The sequence below is a fragment of the Eupeodes corollae genome, chromosome 1 (assembly GCF_945859685.1).
Source record: "Eupeodes corollae chromosome 1, idEupCoro1.1, whole genome shotgun sequence".
Taxonomy (NCBI): domain Eukaryota; kingdom Metazoa; phylum Arthropoda; class Insecta; order Diptera; family Syrphidae; genus Eupeodes; species Eupeodes corollae.
In genome coordinates, this window is record NC_079147.1 from 153,484,412 (window position 1) to 153,512,227 (window position 27,816).

Genomic DNA, 27,816 nt, shown 5'->3' on the forward strand with positions numbered 1-27,816 from the left:
GGTAAAGTCGTTTAGTTACCACAATGGATCGTTGGGAAGTGGTGAATCGTGTCTTTGCACTGGAGGAATTTATTAAAACCAATAAATCGGTGGTGGCAGTGCAGCGGGCTTTCCGAATCAGATTCAATATTGGACGTCACGGTACTGTTCTTCAAGAAACACAATTATGAGATGGGTAACTTCTTTTCGGAGTACGGGCAGTGTAATGAAAAAGAAACCACCTGGCCCCGTACGGACAGCTGCAACTGAACAAAACGTTGACCGAGTGAGCCCTGTTCTCCAGAGCCCTGGCCGTTCCTTATGCAAGCGAGCTCAATCACTGCACATTTCATCCTCATCAGTGAGTCGAATTATCAATTATCACTGACTACGCACTGCGTTCTTCATTCGCATTGGAGATGCTCTCGTTGTTTGAAGTGAATGACGATATGTTGCTGCTCATGAGCAATGAGGCGCACTTCCATCTCAATGGTTCCTTTAATCGACAGAACTGCCGCTATTATGCCCCTGAGAACCATGAACGCCTCCATGAACGACCACTGCACAGCCCTAAAGTAACTGTGTGGTGTGCATTGCCAAGAAAATTTATCATCGGTCCCCATTTTCTTCAAGAAGAAGGAAACACCGTCAGAGTCAATTCTATCCGCTACATGGACATGATAAACAACTTTTTGAGACCTCAATTACGCAGAAGAAGACGAATTGTCAACCAAGCAGATGTTTGGTTTCAGCAAGATGGGGCCGCCTTGCGCAAGATGTTCCCCAACCACCTTGTGTCACGCTCTGGGGACGTGCCATGGTCCCCGAGGTCCCCTGACTTGACAACGTGTGATTTTTCCTTTGGGGATATCTAAAATCACGCGTCTACGAGTCGACCCCCCACCCCCTCCCCTTTGGAAGCGTTGAAGAAAGCAATAACGTCTGAAGTTACGTCAATTGAACAAGACCTACTGGAGCGCGTCACCGAAACTTCTTGGACCGACTTTCCACCTGTTACGAACAAGATGGGCACAACCTCAGAGACCTTCGAAAGAGATTGTTTGATACTCTACTCAGTCGGAGAAGGATTAGGTGATTTTTTCTACGTTGTATCTTCTCCCAGCATCTCCCTGTTTTACCTTAGGTCTACTAGTGGTATAAATCGATTAGGCTCCTCTGAAGGTTCGGACATCCATGATGGTGGAAGCATGTCTAGTGTCAATCGCAATAAGGTCAATGCAATTGACGGTAGATTGGTCTGGGTGACTCCAAGTTCCTTGTGGATATTGAGGTGTGGAAAACGCTTAGTGGCTACAATGACGTTTCGCTTCGTATAGCAAAATTCGATAAGCCCCAATCCGTTATCGAAAGTGTTGTGGTGCAGGCTAGTTTCCTGATTGTTCCCTAATGATTTACTTGAAATATTAGAAGCTAGCATTTAATATTCTATCTCTATAATTAAGAGCTGTTTCACAATAAAGTGATAGCTTTTCTGACAATTCGTTCAGTATATTCCGAACTTGTTCCGTTGAAAGCGTATCTTTACCGAAGAAATGTCGCCTTGTTTCACAAAGAGTCGGACATCTACCCATAAAATAAAATATGTCTTCTCTTTCTGCTGTGTTACATATATTGCACAATATTGGAAGTTCATCTCGGTGTGGCCTATAATTAAGCGGAAGCAGTTCTTCCCTCGCCCTTAGCATTATTGAGATAGATTCTACGCCTAGTTCCTCTCTGAAGTAGTTTGCATTTTGAAGGTTACAGTTGAGTGTACTGTATACTGATCTGTATAGGGATCCTCTAGCTTCACTTTCATACTCATTCTTGCAGTTTATATCTGTGTTGGAAATGATCTCGTAGAGTCTTTGTTTCCAGTTATTGGGAGACTCTTGGTCTAGGCTTAGATCGAAATTAGACAAATGTGCATGATCCAGCCACTCATCACTTTCTGCTCACTGTTATCATCATGATCTTCTTTGGAAGTCAACCTTCGTCCATGTTTAAGACCTTTATAATGTTATCAGACCGTAATTTTAGTGTTTTATGTATAACGATGATAATCCAGTTTCCAGGTTCAACGCATAGTTTGGTGTGTTCGATGGTAGTCTGAACATGCGTTTTAAGTAAAAGCGTAAAAGTTTTTCAACTTCATCATATTGCTCCCCATACTTGCGTTGCGTAAAGCATGATTGATTCTGCAATAGATTCAAAAACCTTAAATTTCGTGCTATGGTTTAGATATTTGTTGGAGAAACACATCTTCCAAGTTGAGTTTATTGCAGTTTTTGCCTTTGCAAGCTTATCTTTAAAGTACTTTTCCATTTTTAAATTGAAGGTGAAAATCACTCCAAGGTACTTGTATTCGTTGACAACTTCAAGTCTTTCGTTATTGTAGTGCCACCTCTCATTTGATCGTAGTGGTAGTCCTGCCTCTACCTCTATTGAAGATCATGATCTTCGACTTCTCTTGGTTGACCGCTAGGTTCCATTTGGCACAGTATTCACATATAATCGGTTGATCAGCAGTTGTAGCGTTTCAGGTGAATGAGCTAGAATCACTTTATCATCTGAAAACAGAAGTGCTTGATAGTAGTACTGTTGACTTCAATTCCACCAGGCAGGATGTTCATAACATCGTCGATAAATAGCGGAAACAGCAAAGGCTGGACAACGAACTTCGGATATGTACGTGGACTGTTAGGTCCCTTAACAAACCACGTGCAGCCGAACAATTAGCGGAAGCCCTAAACTGCTGCAAGGCAGATATTACAGCCATCCAAGAAGTGCGATGGGATGGACCGGGCAAACGCAAACTAAAAGACTGCGATATCTACTACGGCGACTGCTACCGAGAACAAAGACAGCGTCTATTTGGGTGTGGATTTCTTGTTGGAACTAGACTCAGGCAAAAAGTCTTGAGTTTCAACAGTGTGAGCGAGCGCATCACGACAATCCGCATCAAGGCTAAATTCGCCAACATAAGCCTAATATGCGCGCATGCCCCAACAGAGGAGAAAGATGAAGACACCAAAGACATAATCTCCGAGCTCTTGGACAAGACATATGAGCAGTGCCCTGGCTATGACATTAAAATTGTCTTAGGAGATTTTAATGCCAAGCTAGGAAGAGAAGACATCTTTGGTGGGATAACCGGGAGATACATCCTGCATGACACCACCTCCGACAACGCATTCAGGCTGGTCGATTTCGATGCGGGGCGAGACGTTCTGGTAGCTAGTACCCAGTTCACGCATCTTAATATCCACAAGGGTCATGGAAACCTCCTGATCAATCAACCGTCAACCAGATTGACCACATTGCGATCGAAGCACGACACTTCTCCAGTATCCAGGATATCCGAACATTCCGAGAGGCCAACCAGTGGCAACATTGCCTTTCAGCCATCAGAGATGCCGCCTCTGAAGTTCTAGGTTTCACACGGCCACCACAGCGAAACCCCTGGTTTGACGACGAATGCCGGCAAGCGCACGCAGCGAAACAACAGGCATACAAAACGGCGCTGCACAAAAGGACTAGAGCTGCTAGCGAGCTCTACAAGCAGAAGAGGAGAGAGGAACACCGGCTTCTTAGATAGAAAAAAAACAGAGCATGAGAAGCGCGCGATCGAGGGATGTCACAACAGGAATGAGGTTCGTAAATTTTAAAAAAAGGTAAAAAAACCTCCCAAGGGTACCAGCCACGAACCGAAGCCTGTAACGACAATCAGGGGAACATCGTAGTAGAACCGCAGTCGATGCTGAGAAGTGAAAGATCATTTCTCCTAATTATATAACGGCGATGACGAACCGAATTCCTCTGTAAGGGAGACAAAACCACTCAACCTCGGCGACGCAGATCACCAATTCCGCCTACCCGACCTTGACGAAGTGAAGATAGCTGTATCTAAACTTAAGTCAAACAAAGCTGCTTTAGCTGACGGCATCGCAGCAGGCGATGGTCGGAAGAACGAATGCCCGATGAGTGGAATCTCAGCATAGTGTGCCCGATACATAAGAAAGGAGACCCTCTAAACTGCGCCAACTATAGAGGCACCAGTCTCCATAGCATTACATATAAGATCCTCTCTGCCGTATTATGTGAACGTCTGAAGCCATTCGTCAACAACCTGATTGGTCCTTATCAGTGTGGCTTCAGACCAGGAAAGTCCACTATCGACCAAATATTCACACTACGGCAGATCTTGGAAAAAACTCAGGAGCTTCAAATCGATACCCACCATCTCTTTATCGATTTTAAAGCCGCGTATGACAGCATCTATAGGGAAGAGCTCTACCGAGCAATGTCTAGTTTTGGCATCCCTGTCAAACTTATCCGTTTGTGCAGAATGACGATGGAGAATGAACGCTGCTCTATCAAGGTCGGAAAAGATCTTACCGATGCATTTGATGTCAAAAAAGGTTTAAGACAAGGCGATACACTGTCATGCGACTTCTTCAACATCGTTCTGGAAAGAATTGTGCAAAACTCAACTGTCAACACTAGAGGCACAGTCTTCCAAAGGTCCATCCAATTACTCGGATATGCAGATGAAATTGACATAATTGGAAGATCAAAGCGTGATGTTAGTGGAGCGTTTCTGAGCATTGCGACGGAAGCGAAGAAGATGGGTTTAGTGTCATCAAAAAAGTACATTGAGCAACGGCGTCTTGGACAAAACGTCACCATGGACAGCTATACCTTTGAAGTAGTTAAGGACTTTGTCTACCTAGGCACCGCTATTAATGCAGACAACGACACCAGCGCTGAAATCAAACGAAGGATAACTCTTGCAAATCGATGCTTCTTTGGACTTAGAAGGCAATTGAGAAGTAAAGTCCTCTCTCGAGCATCTTAAATCACCATCTGTAAGACACTCATCATGCCGGTTCTCATTTATGGCGCTGAGGCCTGGACCCTGTCAAAGAAATATGAGAGCGTCTTAGGATGCTTCGAGAGAAAAATTCTTTGAGTGATTTTGGTCCCGAACGCATAGATGGAGAAAGGAATAGAAGATATAACGACGAACTATACGGGCTGTACAGCGACATTGACCTAGTTAGCAGAATTAAAGTCCAACGGCTTAGATGGCTAGGTCATGTTGAGCGGATGGACATCAACGCTCCAGCCCGGAAAGTCTTCGAATACAATCCCGAGGGACGGCGCAGTAGAGGAAGGCCGTGACTCAGGTGGCGCACATAGGTGGGAGAGGACCTCAACAAACTTGGCGTGCGAAACTGGAGACAGCTAGCTAGGGACCGAGCTGGCTGGAGACGCTTGTTGGTTGAGGCCCAGGTCCGCCCGGACTGTAGGGCCACCTTAAGTAAGTAAGAAAGTAACAAAGGGCTTAGAGTACAACCTTGCCTCACTCCAATTTTCGTTGCAAACCATTCTGTTACTACTTCACCATCCCAGACAGCAGCCCAAGTATCTTCCAGCAGAATCATCTTCCAAATTTGTGAGACATTCCTTTGCAGTTCAATTTGTACATCAACGATCTTCTATCGAATTTGTCGAATGCAGCCTTGGAATCCATAAAAAACGCGTAAAATTTCTTTTTCTGTGCTGCAAAAGATTCAGCTACATTGCGAAGTATAAAAATGTGGTTGATAGTTGAGTATCCCCCTGTACATCCCGCTTGGTACTCTTTGAGCATATTGTTGTGGTTGATCCAAGATGTAAGGCGCCACCGTTGTAAAATAGTCGTAAAAAATTTGTAAGATACCTTTAAAAAGGATATTCCCCCATAGTTGTTTGGATCGGATTTGGAGCCCTTTTTATAGATTGGGAATATCAAACCTTTCTTGAAATCTAGAGGCATATTACCCTTCTCAAGGGTTTCATTACTTAAGTTTGTTACTGTTTATATGAGCCGAACTTATAGAATTCACCCGGAATACAATCCAACCCTGGTACTTTGCCATTTTGCAGATCTTTGATCACCGCATTCGTTTCTGGCGCTGTTATTTGTGCATCCAGTAAGTCGTCTTCAAAGCGGGGAGAAGCAAATTGAATGGAGTTTATACAGCTTTGTGGATTTTACAGCGTTTTAAAGTGAAAGCACAATGAAGATGCATTTAAATTTTGTCTTATGGTGAATCTCGTTCCATTAATGTTACGCAGAACATTCCAAAAGTCTGCTGAATTGGTGCAATGGTTCTTCGGTTGTTTTCGTTCTCTTGCTTGCTCCCTTTATACGCTTTCCTTATAGCTTGTTCTAATTGACACTCGTTGATATATATAGTTCAAAACTTGCTGCCTAAGTCTGTTTTCAATGGAAAAGCCTCATTCAAATTTGTTTTTTTCGGTATAGAGTCATCATAGTAAATATTGCAGTTTTTCATCCTCTTTTTGCTCGGCCGTTTTAATCGTATTTACTGGGTGTCGGTAATATCTGCTTTAACCCAAAGTTCGTTGTCCTTGTTGTCCTTAAATTGTTTGCGTTGTCCTTAAACTTGTTGCGTGGGGTGTCAACAGTAAATCCGTCCGTACACGAAGCTGTTTCGCAAACAAATTTTCTTTAAGTGTTCACGCAATCAACCTGACGCAAATTTTGTTTAAATTTGCACAAATTTAAATATACTAAGATAATAAATAAGAGTATTTTCAAGAACTTGCAAACATCATAAGCTATACCATAACCCATTAATTAAGTTGGCAACCATTGCCTTATCTGCAAAAATATTAAGATTTCCGTTGTAAATTGTTTTTATTTTGATTTTTCAGATTACAATATTCAAGACCCCAATTGAAAACACACAACACAAATCCAGATTAGTTAATAAAAAGATAAGACATAAGATATTAATTTCGATTTTTCAAACTTTATAGCGACGACATATTTATTCGTTTATCAAATTTCATGTGAACATTGAAACATATCCTAACTCAAAAAACCAATTACAACATTCTACCCTTTACCCTGCTTGCTAACCCTGGTGCTTCAAACAACATTAAAGCCTAAAGCCTGCTTATTATTACCATACCTATATTATAATAGAATACGATAACACAAAACCTCAAATGACAACACAATGCTTTTTCCATTCCACAACTCGAGTCCTTTATTGTGTAAAAGGACTTTCTACCAGGTACGTCTATATGCATAGACATATATATAACTACATTTATAAAACCTTAAATAAAGTTCTGTAATTAAGGAGGAATATGATCCTAATATACCTACTACACACCTTCAACTCAAGACAGGTAGCTATAGTGAACTTAAGAATCGGTTTTCTTAGCACATCAGAGCAGAGACATTCTCAATGGAATATACTGTAGACTCCTTTTAAGCAATAACGCTAATTTTAAAATAGTGTTTATCTAGAGAGCACCTTAAAAATTAAGAAAGATGCAAGAGTTCGTTCTCCAGAATAAGGTACCGGTTAGTATAGCTATTTACAATATACCCACACATTTTAGTCTTAAAAAGGCTTCATATACATCCCTATGTAGGTACCTTTTGGTATACAGCAACACTAGATGTGTTCTCTGGGTTAGACACACCTGTTGTGTATGACAAGAACAAGGAACGAGCAACGACCACCGCCTTCGCACCGTAACAAGATTCATAATTTGATGTCTCGTATTTTGCTGGAAAGGATTAATCAATTTGATTATATCACCTTGGTGTGTCATAACATAACCCTTATAAAGTGTATAACGTGTGTTTGTTGCGATGTGGATTGGATGTACTTATATGTATAGGTATACAAGAGGCTGTTGTGAATTGTGTACGCTTGTAATTAATGCAAAGCATACAAACCCAAGCTCAACATAGAAGATATCTACATATCTAACCAACTCAACGCTTAAAAGTAAAACAAACAAAAACACGGTTAAATTCAGGTGGCATATTTATGAACACCAGAAGCTCCTTGCACTAATCCACTTTTCAAGTTTGGGGAGGCTATAAAATAAGAAGGTGAACATGGGATAACACTTTATGTCATATTGTGTCAGTCAAGCGCGCGGATTTTGACGGAGTAAAAGGAATAGAAAAAAATATGTACGAATAAAATGTACCTATACAGTATGCATACACATATAACTAGATAAGGTATAAAGACGAACCTTAAAGTATAGGGTATTTGACGGAAGGATATGCCCTCATATTTAAACATACCTGGGGCACGGGACTACGGGGTTGAGTGATTAAATTTGAATTTTAGAACATTAATTCGGTATTAAAAAATGAGATAAGAATATATTACAATACTCTAACCTTTTTTGCCATGAGTTACGTTTTTTCTTCAAGTCGAAATAATAAAATTATGATCTCAAGGTTCGATGAAATTAAAAGAAAAAACTATAGAAACATAAATAAATAGGGTGGCGCAACAGTCCGTTTGAGAACTAGGGCCTAGTGACTGACAACTTTCAACCATTCCTGTGTGCGAGTACTGGTGTCAGGGATGGAAAAGCATTTTGCATGACAAGAATTACTCTTGGAGAATTTGTCAATTTCTTGCAAGAGGCAGTACCCGTGAGAAAAACTTTAGATGGCATAGGCAGGGATCGAACCCAAGACCTTTCGCAAGACAGTCCAACGCAATAACCATCATGCCACAGGTACTATAGAAACATACATGTTTTATTAATTTTGGAAGTTGTTGTAATTGGTCCGATTTGTCGAACTGAAAGTTTTGAGATTTCTCAACCTTTTAAAGTCTCTAGAGTTTCAATTGAAGGGTTCTAGTTAGATGTTTTTGCGTGCGGTGTACGTACGTTGAGAATCCCCTCTTTTCGTCGATCGTATCTCAAAAACCAATCACGCGAAAAACAAATAAAATACTAATTTTTCACTTGCCTAGTGCCCCCTCGTTAAATTCTAATTTCAAATCAAAGCGATATTCTCTTACCAAAATCATAAACGTTCTTTAAATTTCGAACCTTAAACATAAATAAAAAATACAAATGCTTAATTAAAAAAACACATAAAGTCTCCCCCTCCCCTTTTTTTTAAACCAACAGCACGGAAATAATTTTATAAACAAAATCATCAAATTTTTCAGAGTTTTATTCAATTCAGTTAAAAATAAGAATTTGAAAGAAAACCCTAAACAGTGCAACATAATGTTAAAATTATCATAGACCCCTTTTCCGAAATTCAAAATTTCAAGACTTTTTCAAAATAAGACATAGCCTTCACGACATCACATCTGGAAATAGACTAAGGCTTATCGACTTTATAGCCGAGAAAAACATGGTGTTGATTAGGACTAGATTCCCCCGCCCAGATATCCACAAAGGTACTTGGCGGTCCCCGATGACCGACGTTAGGGTTAGGTTATAGTGGCTGTCCAAGATGGAAACGGACACACTAAGGCCAGTTTAATAGTGGTTTTGTGATACCACAAGAATCTTGAGGCTTCCTTCTAAGCTCAATGGAAGCAGCTTGAGTCCCTTACGAAACGTGAGAGGCTGATTATACCGAATGATTTAGATCGTTTAGATCGTTATAGAAGAATTCTCCTAGGTAATTCTTGTGTTTTTGAGCTAGAGCAGGGCATGTGCAAAGAAGATGAATCATGTTAAGGTCGTCCACAGTCTCCATTATGGATGGACTGTCTATGACTTTTGTAGAGGGTGCATAGTTACAGGAGAGAAGACGATGTCCCAGGCCTACCAACAGCTAGTTCACCTTCGGTTGTTTTTGGAGGCCCGCTTTCCGCGTTAACCTCATCTTTTTTATAGATTCGAATTTTAATGGATTCGAAGCCATAGTTTATGGAACAATCGTTTAGGGCTAGAGGAGCCAAGGATTCTTTATTGGGTACCACAATGGCGCTCCTATAAAGACCCTTCACTTACTCTAGCTTGGCTATCTTTCAGTTATGCGACAACCTCGAGCTTCGCACCTAGCCAAACTTCACCTAACCGGCTGACAGCAAGCTTGTATAGGTCACAAACCATGAGTTTGACATGGCCTTGATGGCAACCCCCATCGCTTATGGAAGGAAGTGGTCCTGGAAGCTCCCTCAAAATGCTCAGAAAGCCACCCGAGAGCTTAACCTTGACCAACTGCCAACGATCAGCCGATATTGTGCCATCATCATCGTTCCTGTCAATGACCGCAACCACGACTGCTATTCGCGACGTCACTGAAACTGGATTGTTTCTTGATGGGATTGAAGGGAGTGCTGGTGTTGTGCACCCGAGGCCGTGTTGGTGTCGATACGGCCCCTCAAGAGCCCTTTTTCTTTTGGACGTAGAGTCCTTATTGGAATTTGTTGTAGCAAGTATGCTTTTAGCCCATTCGACGCTAGCAGTTTGCTGCGGTGTCCTTTCAGCCCTCGATGATGCACCAGACGCCTTAAAGATTTTCGCCACTTGCCACCCTTGTCTATAAGGGATTTTTGGGAGTTTTCCATTTCTGGGAGTACTCTCATTAGTAGTGGAAAGGCCGTTTTTTACAACCCTGCCACTACTGAAATTAGGTATCGCTACCTTTATATTTTCGTTGCTACCAACCGCAGAGGAGGGTCCATGGTTAGCCACTACTCCCTTCTCTGTGTTGGCCGCAAGAGATACGGCAGGAGGCTTTGACGCCAAGTTGCCGCCCGGTCCTGAAGAGATACCGGTCTCATTTGTTTTGTTATTTTTGTTTTCGGTTTTGTTGAATTTGGTCCCACGAGATGCGAAGAAAAAAGTCCATCTACTCATAGACTCGCATGTACAGATGAGGCTAGTTAATCCGGAGGTCGCCAGGTATCCGGAAACTCCGTTAGAGACTGGGCTATTTTTAAATTGGGCCCCCAGCCAGGCTGATCATCGGCACGGGTCGTGTAACACCTTAGATCCAGCCCAATAAAGATGAGAGGTGGTTGGGGAGGAAGAGAAAGGGTAAGGAGTCAGTTGATGTTAATTCATCATTCTGATGTGTAAGGAAAAGATTGGGATTCGGTAACAGCAATTCAGCTAGGTTACCTAGAGTGAGAAGGAGTATAGGAGATAGGAGCGCTGCTAGCTTTTTCGCCATTACAACGTTGCAGGTGAGATGGGTGTTGGTGATATAAACGTAGACTGGTATGCCTTGTTTATGTGGGAATGGATGATGATTCTGGGAAGGTAGAGGGATAAGAACGTCATTTAGTTTCAGGACTCAACTGGAGAAAATTCCCGAGAACCATTGACCTTACTCAGCTTCTACAACTCGACAAGTTCGCCGTTCAGAGTAGAACCAAACATGCAACCAAATCGATCTTGTTGCTATTGACGGAAGCATACTTGGCGTTAGTACGTACAGATCAGCCAACATAGATTCCGACCACTACCTATTTGGTGCTAAACTGCGCGTGCGAATATCCATGAAAGCTCTGAGGCGAACAACAACCTCGAGGGGAAGAGGAAGACTGCAGCAGGAGGATAGCGCCAATTTCTTTGCCGACCGAGTACATATCCCTAGAGCTTGAGAGAAACCCAGTCGGGGAGATCCAGGGATGTTTTAACAGGAAACAGGTGCGGAGCTTTTATAGAAGAATCAAAAAGTAAACAACGGGATTCACTAATCACCCTGGAACCTACAAAGATAAGGAGGGGAATACCGTAGTCGAGACGCAGTCAATGATTAAAATCTGGAAAGATCATTTCAACCAGCTGCTTAATGGTGATGAAGTCAACGATTCTGCAAACGAACGGCCACGTCAAATCCTTTGGTTAACGATTTAGAGTTCCACCCACCCGAAGAAACTAGCCATCACCAGGCTGAAGTCGAACAAAGCGGCCGGTGATAACGGTCTGCAGGCGGAACTTTTTAGGCACGCTGGATCAGATCGGGTAAGGGGCATGCACCAGCTAGTTACTAAAATTTGGTCGGAAGAAAGCATGCCCGATGAGTGGAATTGAAGCACCATCTGCCCGCTCCATAAGACAGGCGACCGCCTTCTCTGCGCCAACTACAGAGGTATTAGCCTTTTAAACATCGCGTACAAGATCTTGTCCAGCGTATTATGTGAACGCCTGAAGCCATTTACGGACGAACTAATTGGCCATTACCAGTGTGGCTTCAGGCATGAAAAATCTACCATCGACCAGATTTTCACTTTCCGCCAAATGGTGGGAAAGACCCATAACATCGAAACACACAATCTTTTTATCGATTTTAAGGTAGCTTATGACAGTGTAGACAGGAACGAACTATACTGTGCCATGTTGAGTTTTGGTAACCCTACCAAACTGATACGACTTATCAGGATGACGCTGGAAAACATTCGTTGCTGCGTCAAAGTTGGAAGTGACCCGACGAAACCTTGGAAACCAAGAGAGAACTTCGAAAAAGCGATGCGCTGTCATGTAGCTACTTCAGTATTGTTCTTGAAAGAGTGTTGCGCCGACATTATGGGAAGAATCAAACGTGCAGTGACGGGTGCTTTCTCTAATGTCGAGTCTTAGGCGAAGAAAATGGGTCTTGACATTAACAAGGACAAAATAAAGTATTAACTGTCAGAATTACCCTTGCTAATCGCTGTTTCTTTGGTCTAAGTAAGCAGTTGAGGGATAATGCCCTATCGCAAAGTACCAAAGAGACACTACAAAACCTTAATCATCCGAGTCTTGCTGTATGGTGCAGAAGCATGGGAGGAAGGTTCTGCGTACGATCTTTGGTCCGATTTGTGTCGACAGGCAAAGTAACAGCTGGCGGAGAAGATTTAATCAGGAGTTGTACAAGCTGTACAGCGACTTGACACTGGTCAAAAAACTGCGTGTACAACACTTCAGATGGCTAGGGCATGTCGAGCTAATGAACATCGAAGCTCCAGCCCGTAAGGTATTCAGCGCCAAGCATGAGGGAACAAGAAGCAGAGGCACCGGAGAGGCATCTCCGATGGAGTACTCAAGTTGAGCCCGATGCACGTCAACTTGGTATTCGAAACTGGAGGATGCAAGCTAGAGATCGAGTAAGCTGGTGAAAGTTATTACTTAAGGCCCAGGAGCACAATGGGTTGTAGCGCCAAGCTCATCGCGACATTGCTGGACCAATTAAGATGAGGATGTGGCCGCGTTAATGGCTTTGAAAGCTGCCTGACTGTTTATAAAGATAGCCGCATTTCGGTTTTGGTTTGGGCCTTGTTTAAGTATCTTACATGCCTCCCTTATTGCTAGCAGTTCAGCCTGAAAAACGATAGCAACGCCAGGAGCCCTAAAGGATTTAGCTACATTTAGGGATTTAGAAAAGATCCCAGAACCAACTCCGCACTCCATCTTTGAGCCGTCAGTAAAGATGGTTGTGTCGAAACCTATCGACACGATGTCATCCTCCCAATCTTCTCTGGATGGGAAAATAACCTAAAAAAAATAGGAGTGCAGTAGGCAATGTCTACCGAGATAATATCTGAGGGAATCAATTTCGTGGTGTCGCTGTGAGCATAAGGTTTTGACAACCACCTGTTTGATTCCTTCAGTCTAATAGCGCTGCAGGAAACTATGTATTTAATAAAAAGGTCGATTGGTAGAAGATCCAAAATAAGGAGTCCGTTGGGCAAGTACGCATGGCCCAAGCTGTTCTCTGAACCTTTTTTAGCTTATCAATATTATAGGCTTTGCTAAGAGCAGGCCACCACACAATCGAATCATATGTAAAGATTGGACGTACTATGGCTGCGTACGTCCATAAAATCATCTTCCACTGAAGTCTTTACTTTTTGCCAAAAGTTTTGCTGCAGGCGTAGAAGGCAACACAGGCCTTCTTAACCCGTACTTCAATATTTAGTTTCCAGTTTAGTTTAGGGTCGAGTATAACTCCCAAATATTTTGCACTGGAAGACAATGATAGGATTTTACCGTTGAGTCGACGTAGCTTGAAGGGTGGTACTTGAGTATCGGTGGTAAGGAGTTCAGTTTTACTTTGGTTAACTCCTAGTCCACAACTCGTGGCCCAGCTGCTAACTTTCTTCAAAGCTGACTCCGTGATTTCACTAATCACAGAGGTGTACTTTCCTGACACCAATAGCACCAAATCATTCGCCTTCACTCCACATCTTTCTATTTTAACGAGAATTGTATCCATGACCAGAAGCCATAGAAGAGTCAAAAGGACACCACCCTGGGGTTTTCCCTAGTCACGTGTTTTGTTGCGATTGTATTGCCTAGAGTTTCTCGAATCTTCCTACCACTGAGAATGGAAATAATCCATTCTCGAATGAAGTCTTCTACACCGAACTTAACGAGCGATTCTTCTATGGATTCGGTAAGGACGTTGTTAGTTTTTAATCAATTTTTCAGAAAAAATCTACTGACACCTGTTTTCACAAAACGTTAAAACCTACAAAAATCTCATAAGAATTGGTTAATATGCCGAACCCGAACGGCTGATTTGCGAAAGCATTTTTTCATTACATAACTATTAAATTACTCAATTCTTTTCAAGAGACAGTACCCGTGAAAAAAAATTCAATCCAAGTCCACTGCATTATAGTCCTACACACTAACCATCACTGCACTGTGCTGGGGACTTGAAAGTTTGACGTTCAATTATATAAAAACTTACTGTCAACAAAACTATTCATTAGTCGATCTCAAATAATACTTCACTTCCTTTCGGTGCTGGATTCAACTAAGAACTTAAATTACTCGAATAGGTTGAAAAGCAACGTTCATTGTGGGAAGCTGATGTGTGGTATCCCTAAATTTTTGTAACTATTCCGTTGAAAATGATTAAAAAATTCTTAAATAGTTTTGACGAAGCTCGTAGTCTGTAGTGACTTTAAGGTGGCATTGCTAATGATTAAACCTATACATCTGGCATGACCTAACCACACTAACCATCATAACAAGGATACTACGAAAGTGATGAAAAGGATAGTTTTCATCTCATTTTCTAGCTGGCCCTGTTTACAGCGAATTATTTGCTCATCAAACTAACCGTATACAGCAAAGGACTTTGATATTTCCTGTGAAAAAAAGAACTGTTGCCAATTTAATGCTTTGAAAATAACATGAGTAGAAAAATAGTTAGCTAATAAACTTATAGCTTTGACTTAAAATAAAAAATAAGTAACAAATTGTCGTATAACATTTCGCCTTTGACTAACTTGAGTTTTAAACTGTTTTCATTGATGTTAGCAAATAAAATAAACAGTTTTTGGTGTGTCGTTGTTTAAAACTAAAAGTTCATGGTTTTGGATAGGTATAAACACCACCTCATCCTCCTATACCCTTTCTTCTTGTAATTTCGTTATGAATTCAAGCATTCCAAAAAAGAAACCTTACGGGCACTTACGGTGAAATCGCGCGGGAAATTGCAATCCACACAGAGACACTCTTACCGCACCAACAAGAGATGCAATATTTCCTGTTTACAAAAGCTTTCCACACCCCCAATACTGGCGTATCCGTATAGTTGTACGCCCGCCCTCCCGTAACGAACAGTATACATGTTCAACTAGCTGCATGCCCTGAGGCAGGCCATGCAAATTATTTCTAATTAAAAAAAGTGTTTTTGCATTCAGCGCTTGTTTAATTGGAAAAGTTTCGTGAAATTAATTTTTTTTCCGTGCAACCGACTATGTGCAGTGACAGTGTTGAAAAGGATAATGGTTGTTTGGAGACGTCGACGACGCCCGCCTCCAACCAATCTCCCTTTAGTAGCCAACTTGCCTTCACGTTTTACAAAGTAGTGGCAGTCAGTGGTCCCTTTTTTTATGGTTTAATATCTCTAGCTGTGGGGTTTGCTTGGTGCGAAGGCAAAAGCTATACTAGCTCCATACTTATGGGGAAGAAAAAAAAGGGTCTGTTGTTGGCAGAACATTAAAAATATTTATTTTTGTTTTAAACTTTGAGCTCCTGATTTACATGTTCGCGCTGAGTCTGCCTTAGTGGACCGTAATACGTACCGTACAAACATAGTATCTGCTTTTGAAATGAATCGCACAAAATAACGTGCGGTGTTGATTCGCGTTCTAATTTGCAATTCATTGTAACATAATAAGGGCTAATTGACACGATGTTGTTTTAGTTTAAGTGGGCGAAAAAAACAACACAGAATTTGTATGAAGCAAGATACATTGCATCGAATAATATGCAACGCACTTTAATTAAATTAGTTGCTATCAAATGGAAAATTAAATTCTCGTTTCGTATAAACCTTAAGCTTAGGTAATTTTGCTGATAGGAATATCAAAATATAGTGGATATTTAAGTTTAGTTTACATCTGAGTGTATATGAAGAATAGAGATGCCTAATTACTGTTTAGATACTTTAAAGTAATTTATGCTACATCAATTTCAAATAACATGGATTTGAATGCTATTCTGTGTCTAAGTAAAGTAAATGTTTTCAAATATATTCGTATACAAAAATGTCCTTATTTGTATGTTGTTAGACAGACTTTTTGAGTCACTACATTTATTGTAAGTATAGCTGACAGAAATTCGGTACAAATACAGTGAAAGTTCCGCCTGCGGAAAACTAAAATAAGTGGACAATTCCCTTGAACCCAGACTTTTTGGGGAACAGAAGTTTCATTTAAATTTTCTGATATTGTCTCAAATGAACATTTTCTAATCTATATCTCCTTTTAAACGGAAACTTATAAAATGAATTTCATTTAAATCTTTGATTCCATTTATTAGAACGGTTTTTTCCAATACCGAAGCGTGCTATACTACTACTATTTTAGAACAGTTTTTTATTGATAAGTATCATTATTAGTGGTACCCGTGGCATGATGGTTAGTGCGTTGGACTGTCATGCTAGAGGTCTTGGGTTCGATCCCTGCCTATGCCATCTAAAGTCTTTTCACGGGTACTGCCTCTTGCGAGGAATTGACAAATTCTCCAAGAGTAACTATTGTCATGAAAAAGTGCTTACTCAAAATAAGCCGTTCGGAGTCGGCATATAAACTGTAGGTCCCCTCCATTCCTGACAACATTACTCGCACACAGGAATGGTTGAGAGTTGTAAGTCACTAGGCCTTGGTTCTCAACGGACTGTCGCGCCACCCAATTTATTTATTTTTTTTTATCATTATTAGTATCACTTTCAATGATAATGAATTATAGCTGTTGGAAACATCTTCAAGCAAATCATTCGTTTAGTTCTTGCAGTCCTCCTTCAACCCCTGATGTTTTCAAGTTAAGAATGTAGAATATTGTTGTTCACAATAGCTTTCAAGCAAATTTGGATTTATTTATTTGACGCGATTTAAAATGTAACTTGACAGGCATTCCAAGGCGACGTCGTACTCTAGCTCACCTATTTCAACTTCTGGTTCTGCGGTTTCACATTCTTCGCCTGTCTAAAAGGCATGCTATTAAATTTGATATTATGACAGTCTCAGAACTAAATTCGACACTAAGCTAGACTAGTAAGATAATAATACAATTAAAGCCTAACACACGCACAACAAAAAAAAATAAAGACGTTTACGATAGTGGAGCACTGGTTCTAAACAATGACTTTAATCCCAACTTATTTAAATTTAAATCTATCGATGAACAGTTTAAGTTATATTATAAAATGCTCATTCGACTTAAAGCTTCATTCTTGCCATAGTTAGTTCTATGGAAGTCAATATGTTTAAAATCAAATGTGCGCAGATGATGAGTTCCGCCTCGGTAGTTCAAATGTAATGCATCAATTTCACCATTAAGGAATTGATGAAAAAATACTAAGTCATTATTAACATGAGGCAGATCATAAGGACCTTCCCAAGGAAGACCCTATAGGGCAAAGCGAATGAAATTATGTTGAATTGATTCAACACGATTTCTATAAATTCCGTAATAGGGAGTTCATACTTGCGATGCATATTCAAGATGAGGACGAACATGGCAATTGTACAAAGAAAGAGTAACATAGGGATCATTGAACACCTTTGCCCAGCGTTGTATAAAACCAAGCATAGAACTTGCCTTATTAACAATAAAATTAATGCGATGTGTAAACTCTAAGTTGGAACAGAAATGTACACCTAAATCTTTAAATGTGGAGACACGACAGAGTTTTTGCTGTGATATACAGTAGTCAAATACGGTACTGATTAGTTTTTTAGTGAAAGTTATAGTTTGGCATTTTAAAGGGTTGAGTAAAAGGCTATTTTTCCTACACCAAAATATGAAACTATCAATGTCGGCTAGTAAAAGAATGCGATCATGGGTGGACTTTATAATCTTAAAAATGTTCCTGTCATCAGCAAAAATGAGACCCTCACTTGAACGTTGACATGACGATACGTCATTAATAGACAGGATGAACAGAAAAGGGCCAAGATGGCTTCCCTGGGGAACACCAGATTGAGCAACAAAAGGTTCAGAATGACAATTTCTAGATCTTACCTAATAGGATCTGTTTTCAAGGTATGATTTAATCCAATCTAAGAAGAATGGTGGAAAACCAAGAGCCTTAAGTTTAAATAAAATAATTCCGTGGCTTACTTGGACAAAAGCTTTAGAGAAGTCAGTGTATATACATTCAACTTCATAAACTTGTTCTAAAGCGTTTGAACATATGTTTGAGAATGTGAAGAGATTAGTAACGCTTGAACTTTTTTCACAAAACCATGTTGCTGTTCGCTAATTTTACTAAAAAATGCCACACTTCAAACAATTAAGGAATGCAAAAAAAGCTTTACAATGGGCCTGTAGTTTGTTATGTCCGCCTTGTTACCTTTCTTGAAAATTGGTGTAGGAAATGACTTCTTCCATATACTGGGAAATTTGCCTGTTTTTAGAGAAAGTTTGAATAAGAACGTAAGGGTTTCAACTAAAGGGGCTTCAATCCCTGCCTGTGCCCCCTAGCTCTTTTCACGGGTACTGCCTCTTGCGAGGAATTGAAAAACTCTCCAAGAGTAAGTCTTGTCATGAAAAGTACTTTCTCAAATTAAAACTGTAGGTCCTTTCCATCCCTAACAACAGTACTCGCACACAGGAATGGTTGAGAGCTGTCAGTCACTTGGCCCTTGTTCTAAAACGGACTGTTGCGCCACCCAATTTATTTTTATTTTTTAAACAGAGAAGTTGTTTCGAGACAAGCTTTCCATGCCTTATTTCTTTTGTTACGAAGTAAGCGCAATACTTTCGTGTACCAAGGGTGTTTAAAGTTAGTATTTCTTGATTTCTTAAAAGGAAGATTTTTTTCTAAACAATTATTAAGGATTTTATAAAAAAATTAAACTCCTTCGTCAACATTAGAAACTGCTAAAGTATCAGCAATTCCAGAAATGGTTAAATCTTCAGGCAACAACTGGAAATTAGCTCTTCTGAAGTCAAAATTATATAAGAAATCAAAGGAATTACTGTGTTCAGTAAGGTGATTACTTAAGTTTAGAAAATTTCCAAGGGGGGGTGATATTTATCAATATTAGTAATTCCTGATCTGGATTCTAGAACAAGATTACTAATAGCATCAGAAGAAAAGACTAAATCGAGAATTCGATTTTTTGAGTTTTTAATACAGCTTGTTTGCTGTAAGTCAGTAAGAAGGATATTATAGAGAAAAGATAGTTCCATTTGTGAAGAAGAAGGAGAGGCTTCAAGGCAAGATTCGTCTTCCGATGGAATCCAGTCAATGTGTGGTAAATTAAAATCACCTGGAAGTAAAATATTGGTGTCAGTGCAGGACGAACTGATAACAAAGTCTAATGCTACGGAGAGTTCGCTATAAACAGACTCTAAACTTTTTGGAGGAATATAAACGTTTAAAATGAAAATTGTCTTGGTCTGCACCATTATCTTTACACATACCAGTTAAATTGATAATTCAAATGGAAAATATACAGAAGAAAAAGCTATAAGAATACCTACACCTAAATCCTTTTTCGAGCTCTTGGCTAAAAAGTTCTGTGTCGGAAAAGTTTGAACTAAGCCAAGTTTCTGTCAAAACGAATACTTCATGTGGAAATGATTGGGAGTTGAGAAAAATGTCAGAAGTATTAGTACGAAGTCCCCTTACGTTTTGGTAGAAGAGGGCAAGTATGTTGAGTTTTTTGGCTTGGTTTTCAAAGAAACACTATAAAACGATGTTCTCATTTCTACCAAGTATGTACATTTTTGGACGATATTTAAGTTGTAATGTTGGTAGAAGTAATCATAATGTCCAACTTTCGACCTCACTACACCAAAGATCATTCGCAATAGATCTTCATTCAAGCGGTATGTGAGTAAATATTTGATCTCATACATTTCTTCAAGGTTCTTGAAAATCAATTAAACGTGAGTGATATTGGACGGTATCCCTTCTTGAAATGATTTTAGTGACTTGTGGTTTCCAACTCGCATAGTTTTCCTCTGTTACTTCGTATTGAATCAGAAAATACGGCGACAACATGATATTCTATTTAGTAAAGCATCTTGATTCTGGTTTTGAACATTTCGTTTTTTAAAGTATAATTTTCAAAAATTGGCTGCTTCTAGTTCTCGAAGATTCATGTTCGCATTATAATTTGAACATATTTTTTTTTAAATAGCGAACACTCAAAGGGCTTTATTGATTTTGTATTCCTGAGCATTGCAATGATAGGGAAAGATAGAGCGTGGCAAGGTGTTCGACATTCGCGTAGTACGTGTACAACTAAAAAATTAGTCTCTGTACTTCATAGTACGGTCGAAGTTGGGCTCAAGGGTAGATTGATGGGCATTCCTTGAAGCACGGGCATTACGGTTAAATTATTAAAGGGGAGGAATGAAACTGATGTTCGAGTGACGTAATCGAGTTGATGATGTTAATGTCACCAATCATTTTAAAATCTCTATTTTGAATACTGTCCAAGTGGCTTAAATAAGTTACTGGAGCACCAGCCCAGAGATGAGAGTTATACTTAAGTTTCGGATGTACATATGTATATATGTTTTGTAGATTGTAGCCAGATCAGACGGAGAGAAACATTTCTTGCATCTTCTCAAAATACCTAGACAGACATTTTGATGTATTTTTGGCGACGATGGCTCCACAAAAGGTGGGTTGCTGATGCACATTCCAAAGATGTCGAGATTTTCCGTTCCGTTGATGCAAGGGCCACTCATAGATACTGGCAAAGGGTGTTTAACTCGCTTTAACGATACAAGACAGCATTAGGTTTTCAAAGTATTAAATTATACACGGTTTCTTATTCCCCATTGTGCAATGCTGTGTAAGTCGGAATTTAATGAGCTAATCATATTTTGTCGTTTCAGTTCCACATCCGAAGAGGAGGGTTGTGAGTCTTTAAATTAACATGAAAAGCTAAGAGTGCTATCGTCAGCGAAACAATGTATTGAATTTGAAGTAGCACACAGGAAATTATTTATACAAATTAGGAAAAGGGTTGGCATTTATTTTATGGGTTTCAGACTTGAATCCGTCCAAAACAACTTGTATTGAACGGTTCGACACAACATTTCTAATCCAACGAAGAAGAGATTCACGGATACCGAAAGCACGCATTTTCGATAACACAGCAAAGATGGGAGACTTTATCAAATGCCTTTGAAATATCAAGTGCAATAATCTTACTTTCTCCAAAACGATGCAGATATAAAAATTTGTTCCACTGTTCCGTGAGATGCCGTATTGCCGGTCATTAAGAAGCTTTAGTTCCTGAAGATATTTCTTAGGCTAATAATTAATCAGCTTTTCAATCACATTGGAAAGAAAGGACGTAAGTGCTATATTGGTCGATAATTTGCGGGAGATGAAGATTTGGCTTTTTTTTGGGGATTGGATGAAGAATATGTGCCCAGAAGAATAGTATAGATGAAAAAGCTTACGCATTTTTTTTGCTAGAGTGGAAGAACACCTTTTCAGAATAATAGTGAGGATACCATCCAGACCAGCGGATTTATGAATTTTGAGATCTGTAAGAACTCCCGCCACAGTACTAGTACGTACAAAACTTAACAGACTGTACGCTGCTCTAAAATGATGTCAACAAACTTATCAACTTGTGCAATATAAACCAATTAGCCCTAAACATATCCAAAAGTCAATGTTTTACATTAACACGTCGTTTGTTAACTATCGTTTACGATTACAATGTGCAAAATCATGTCCTTGATAGAGTTTCTATTTTAAAAGACAAGCTAAACTTTGTACAGCATACAGAATTCATGGTCAACAAAGCCAACTATTATGTTGGGCTTTATTTTTCGTAATTCGTTTGGTATTAGAGACGCCTATGCACTAAAAGCCCTTTATGTGGCGTATGTTAGATCAATCCTGGAAAATAGCTGCGTAGTGTGGAATCTTCATTACAATGCTCGTATTAAAAGAATAGAAAATGTCAAAAAAAAATGTACAAGATTTGTAATACAAAAACTAGGCTGAATAAAATTAATCGCTAATTAATCTTTACGCGCCTTCTAGAGAACTAAGAATTCGAACCTTATTCCGGAAAAACGTTCATTGAGTAAATAGAAGATGCCGTGCAACGATCCTGGGTAGACGATGACTTGGCAGAGCCATTACTTTCAAAATGCAGTTAAAATTCATTTTAAGAGTAAAGATTTACAGCGGAGAAAGCCCAGTCTCCAGATGTAGCATGTAGTTAGGGGTGTGTTCTGGAAGCCAGAATATTTTTTTGATGAAGTATCTCAAAAGCTTTTCTACTTGGTCATATTGAAAAAATCCCCACACCTGGGCAGCGTAGCACATTATCGATCTCATCACCGCTTCAAAGAGCTTATATTTGGCGCTCGGGGCTACATATTTTTTGCTGAGGACCCCCTTTCAAATGCAATTGATAGCTTCTTTCGATTCTGCTAGTTTTGCCTTATCCACCTCTAAGTTCACATTTTCCATTTCCACTTCTGCCAATCTGCTTGTACCATTTCTAAAGATCATGTTTTTTGATTTATTTGTATTAACGGTGGGGCTCCATCAACGCTTTTGATGTCAACACCAGCAAAATTAATTCCACTTGTCATATCATCTAGGGAGATAAAAAACAAAGCGGGCTTAAATGGCAGCTTGCTTAATCCCCGATGTCGTTTGAAACCACGGCGATCCTTCGTTTCCGTCCCTATTGCCGTTTTATTGTTTTCGTACAGGCATTTTATTATTTTCAACATTTTTGTGGATATTCCCATGCAACTGAGCTTGTAGAACAATGCATCCCTGTTGATTGAATCGAAAGCTGCTTTGAAATTAATAAATAAAGCATATAATTTCGTTCCCTCATCCAGATAAGATCTACCTATGCACGTTAGTGAAAAGATGTTGTCAACTGTCGAATAATCTTTCCTGAAGCCGCACACAGGTAAATTTTCCCAAAAACATGGCCAAAATTATTTTTTGTGTTTATTGAATTTATTATTGCATGATTATATCAAAATAAGATAATTTTCATAAAATTCACCATTTTACACGAAAATTCATAAAAAAGAAGCAAAAAATAAAAAAAAGTCGTTTTTTTTCATTACCCCATAGGGTTTCTTTCGTTTGACATTTAATAATACAATATTTATACATTTAATAGATTGAAAAAACAGTTGAACAGTAGTCGTTATTATAAATAAATAAATAATCTAGGCATAGATAACAATTATATACATAAATAAACATGAGTGTGAGTTTGAATGTGTGTATATCATTCAATGACTTATGAGACTGTAAATAAGTCTGCTTGCTCGATCTCTGGTTCTATTAGAAACTGAAGTACTTCAGAGGGAAATGAATTTTTCATTTTAGGATTTAGTTTTCTCAAACCACTTATTAATGGGTCAGAAGAGACCAAGAGATTATGAAACACATCTTCCATATTTTGCTGCCTCGAAAATTTTCTTGAGAAACTTTCTCGAAAACGCTTTATATCTTTGTTTCGTGATTCTTGGGCTTCTTCACCGAGCTGTCCAATTGGAAGAATAGCTTCCGATATAATTTCAGGGCTGTGTATTAAAATTGTATGTACACTTGTGGGCATATTATACCATGGGTACAGTTGAACAAACATATTTGCTGTATCAATACAATACTCCTTAAATCGACCAACTTGTATTGGATATCCACTGGATATTGTTAACAAAACTACCCTAAATCGACTTATAATGTTTTCATTTATGCCTGTTATATCCGAAGAAGTAACTGCATCATGGAAAAATCGACGGGCAGTGTTGCCATCGTTCGTACTTCCATAACCTGGTTTTGGTTTGTCCACTAACAGTCCCATTCGGCTTCTGAATGCTTCTTGAATCCTTTTCTTGTTTTCTTCGACCTTTCTCTTGTTTTCTTCACCACGAGCTTGCCATTGTCCTATAGGCAGTTTATAGGAGACATGGATTAAACATTCAAAAAACCTTATCCAAGCATGCAAGGAGGATAACCCAAACCTCAGCTTTGACTTGTCTTGAATTTGCTTGTTCAATACCAAATCTATTATATTGAAATCTTTTGATGTTAGACCACAAAGATAACACCTTTGATTTGAAGAGGTTTCAGTTATAGCATTACAGACCTAACCGTCTATCATTGTAAGAAGCATTGTATGCTTTACTTTAATACTTCCGCTAGTATGATCTATTAGAGTCTCAGTTAAGAGAGATATTTGGTTTTCAATGTAATCGACTTCTCTTACAGTTACATCTGTTGTTTCGTGGACGAATTGAAGTCGTATTGGTCTGCAGAACCTTGTGGATGATGGACGAGGATTTTGCCACAGTATAACTTTACTATATCTCTGGGTCACCTGACACTAGCTGGATAGGAACAAAAGATGTTAAGAAAATATTAGCATCTGAAATGTTCGGATCTGAAAATTGTTGTTTGTATTCACTCATGCCTGAGCTTCCATCACAGCCCCATTTGCAAATGAGGTGAATGTTAGACATTTCATTAATATGCAATGTTTCTATTACATCTCTTATTCCTTGAAACAAACGTCGAATTGTGTGATCCAATAAACTTTGAAGAGGTGATTCTGCCACTGATTCAGTTATAACCAAGTTCTCAGGATAACATTTTTTCTTTGCTTCTAAAACAGCTGCATAGTTTGGATACATATGGTTGTTATGTTTTATTGCAGAATCTCTTATAAGATTGTATTGGAACTTAGTTAATTTTCCTTCACCAACTATTGAAAGTGCTTCTTCTGCTGTATATGGAATAATTTCCTGATCCATTTTCTTCAAAGCTTTTTGATATTTTTCAGCACGTGAAGGAGTTGAAAATATTATATTTTTCATTACATTTGAGGAATCAAGTTTCCCTCTTTCTCGAAGTTGCATCTGCGCAGCATAGCTTAATTCTTCGGCACTATAGTTAGAACGTAAATCTTCTGTTTTACGTATCTTTGACCGTTCGCTTAGGTCTGAAAAATCCATTTGAGGCCGTCCAACAAGGCCATGAGCTCTGCATGGAAACGAAATTTCACATTGCAACCAATTTATATTTTGTTTCAAGAAGGTGTTGTTATTTCTTGAGGCACTCAGCCATCTTCTTCTATGTTCATATGCAAAATTCGTTAAATTTTTCTTTATTTCCTCCGAAATTTCAATATTGGTCTCGTTTTCAACCTTTGCTACCAAAAAATTAATTTTTTCTGTAATATCACGAGACGTACAGCTTCTTAAAAATTCAGAAAGCTTATTTCTTGAAAGAAAAATGAAACTTGATTGCGATCCTGTGTCAAAAAAGAAAAATCTAATTAAAAAAAAAAAAAAAAATCCCCGTCCCCCACATCTTTTAAAGCCAATATTTTAAAAAGTCGCAAAAACCCGCAATGTTTTAGAATTGTTTCCCATGAAGGACACATTTAACTATTTTTTAACACTATTTTTATTACAGAAAAATGCAAATCAACTTAACTTTTTCATTATTAAAGAAAAAAAAAATTGTTTATTTTTACTGCTCAAACACATTATCTAAAAAAGCTTGAAAATTTACTTTGGACTTAAAATATTGCAAAAAAGTGTCATTATCTTTTTTTAACATACCACGAGCAACAGAATCCATGTTAAATTATTTTGAAAATCGCCAAAAAAAAATTATATAAAAAACAAAGCAAACTACTTCTTATAAGAAACCAAACTTGCTACTGGCCTCGTTGATTGAAAGTTTCTACTTTGAAAGCATCTACTGATTAAACAGTTACAATTTGCATCGCATGATTAATGAGGTTCAAAGCTCATGTTATTTGTAAACAAATAGGCATTAAAAAAAAACAACAAATCGAAATTTTTTTTTTTGTAGTTTTGGCCATGAATTTGGGAAAATGAACCTGTGTGAGCCGGCTTGAACTTCACTGAAAAGGTTATTACTTTTTACCTAGGCTCTGAGCCTGTCTAGAATGACGCCAGTGAAAATTTTCATTATGGTGTTCATAAATAATAATTGTTTGGATCGTTATTATCAATTTTTTTAAATATGGGAAGTATAATATTTTTGGTAAGATGTTCTGGTACTTCTCCTACATCAAATAAGTAATTATATGCATCTGTAAGTTTTTCAATAAAGTTTAACGACGCGTTTTTGAGAAACTCATTCGGTACACGGTTTTCGCTTGGAGCTTTGTTTGGTTTGCATCTGTGTATCACATCCAGGACTTCTTGTACGGTGAAGACATATGGTCCAAACTTTCATTTCCCAAATGTGGCGAGGCGTCATCAACTGGTTGGGGTTTGTTGGTTTGCTCAAAAAGTTTTCAAAATGTTGTGCTAGGATGTTTATATCAATTACTATGTCTTGGATGAAGGATATACCATTGAAAGAGAGAGCTATTTTCCAGAACGAGGTGCTGTCATTTACTTTTGATAATTTGCGCATTAGCTCCAGAGAGAGTTTTCTTTCTTTCTCTTTGCACGTGATTTTGAAGGCTTTATTAGCTTCTTGGTACATGCTTTTTGCAAGATTAGAGTTTTTTGCTCTTAGCAGTTTTAGATATATTCTTGGAACTTCGCATTCTGAGTAAATTGGAATGGCTGAGCTGCCTGGTTACTGCACGAAACCAAGATGTCCGGATTGAGTTAATCTCGTTGTTAGAGACGGAGGCCACCAAACTGTCTAGCTTATTTTTGTATCGGTCCAAATGCAAATTTTTCCACTTAAGTTTTGGCAACAATTTCATGTCTCCGTTATTGCTGGATTAATTTTCTGTACGCTATATACATGTAACGAGAAGCGGTAAGTGTTCTGAATAGACCAGCTCATCGATTTTTAAATCTTCTACAACCTCCAGCCATTTTCCACGTACGAACCAGTAATCTATTACGGAACAAGCCGTTCCTCTTATGTATGTTAAATCTCCATTCTGATCACTACTTTTTCGCCACTTCAACAATGTGAGCAAACACATTTCTGTGAATCTTCTTTCGCCGGCGTCAATTTTCGGATCTCTTGATGCCCTTTTATATTTAATCTTCTCAGGGACGAACTCAGCTTCCAGTTGTAAAAGCTGTAAGTTTTCTACCCTTGCGTTGCAGTTTCCAATAACGAAAATGTTTTCTTGTTTAAATTCGAGTAGAAAGTTCTGCAAGCCAGGGAAATCTTCCTCATCATCACTGTTGTGATCTGCTGTCACTTCGTTGCTGTCATCGATCAGTTGCTCGCTGCTGCAGAAATGACATTACTCCTTCATCATCACATGTCAAAACATATTTTTTCTTCAATTTTGAGTGTGTCTCCTCGAATGAATGTTTTAATGTTTCTGTTTTTTGCATTAATTTGAGCTTTAATTTTCATAAGCTTTCTTCTTCTTTCTCTTACAGCGGTAGAGTAGTCTCTGTGCATTGATATCCCGGAGCCTCTTAACTTCGATGTATATTGAAGGATTCGTCCTACGTCTGGGAACGAATTACGAGCCTGGCTGCAATTGTTGCTTGATTTTGGGTTTGGAGTATATCTATACATAGGGAAGTAGCCTTATCCGCTGCTGAAATTCCTGCTTGCGAAAGTGCATAACTATGTTCTTTTCGTTTGCTTTCATTGAC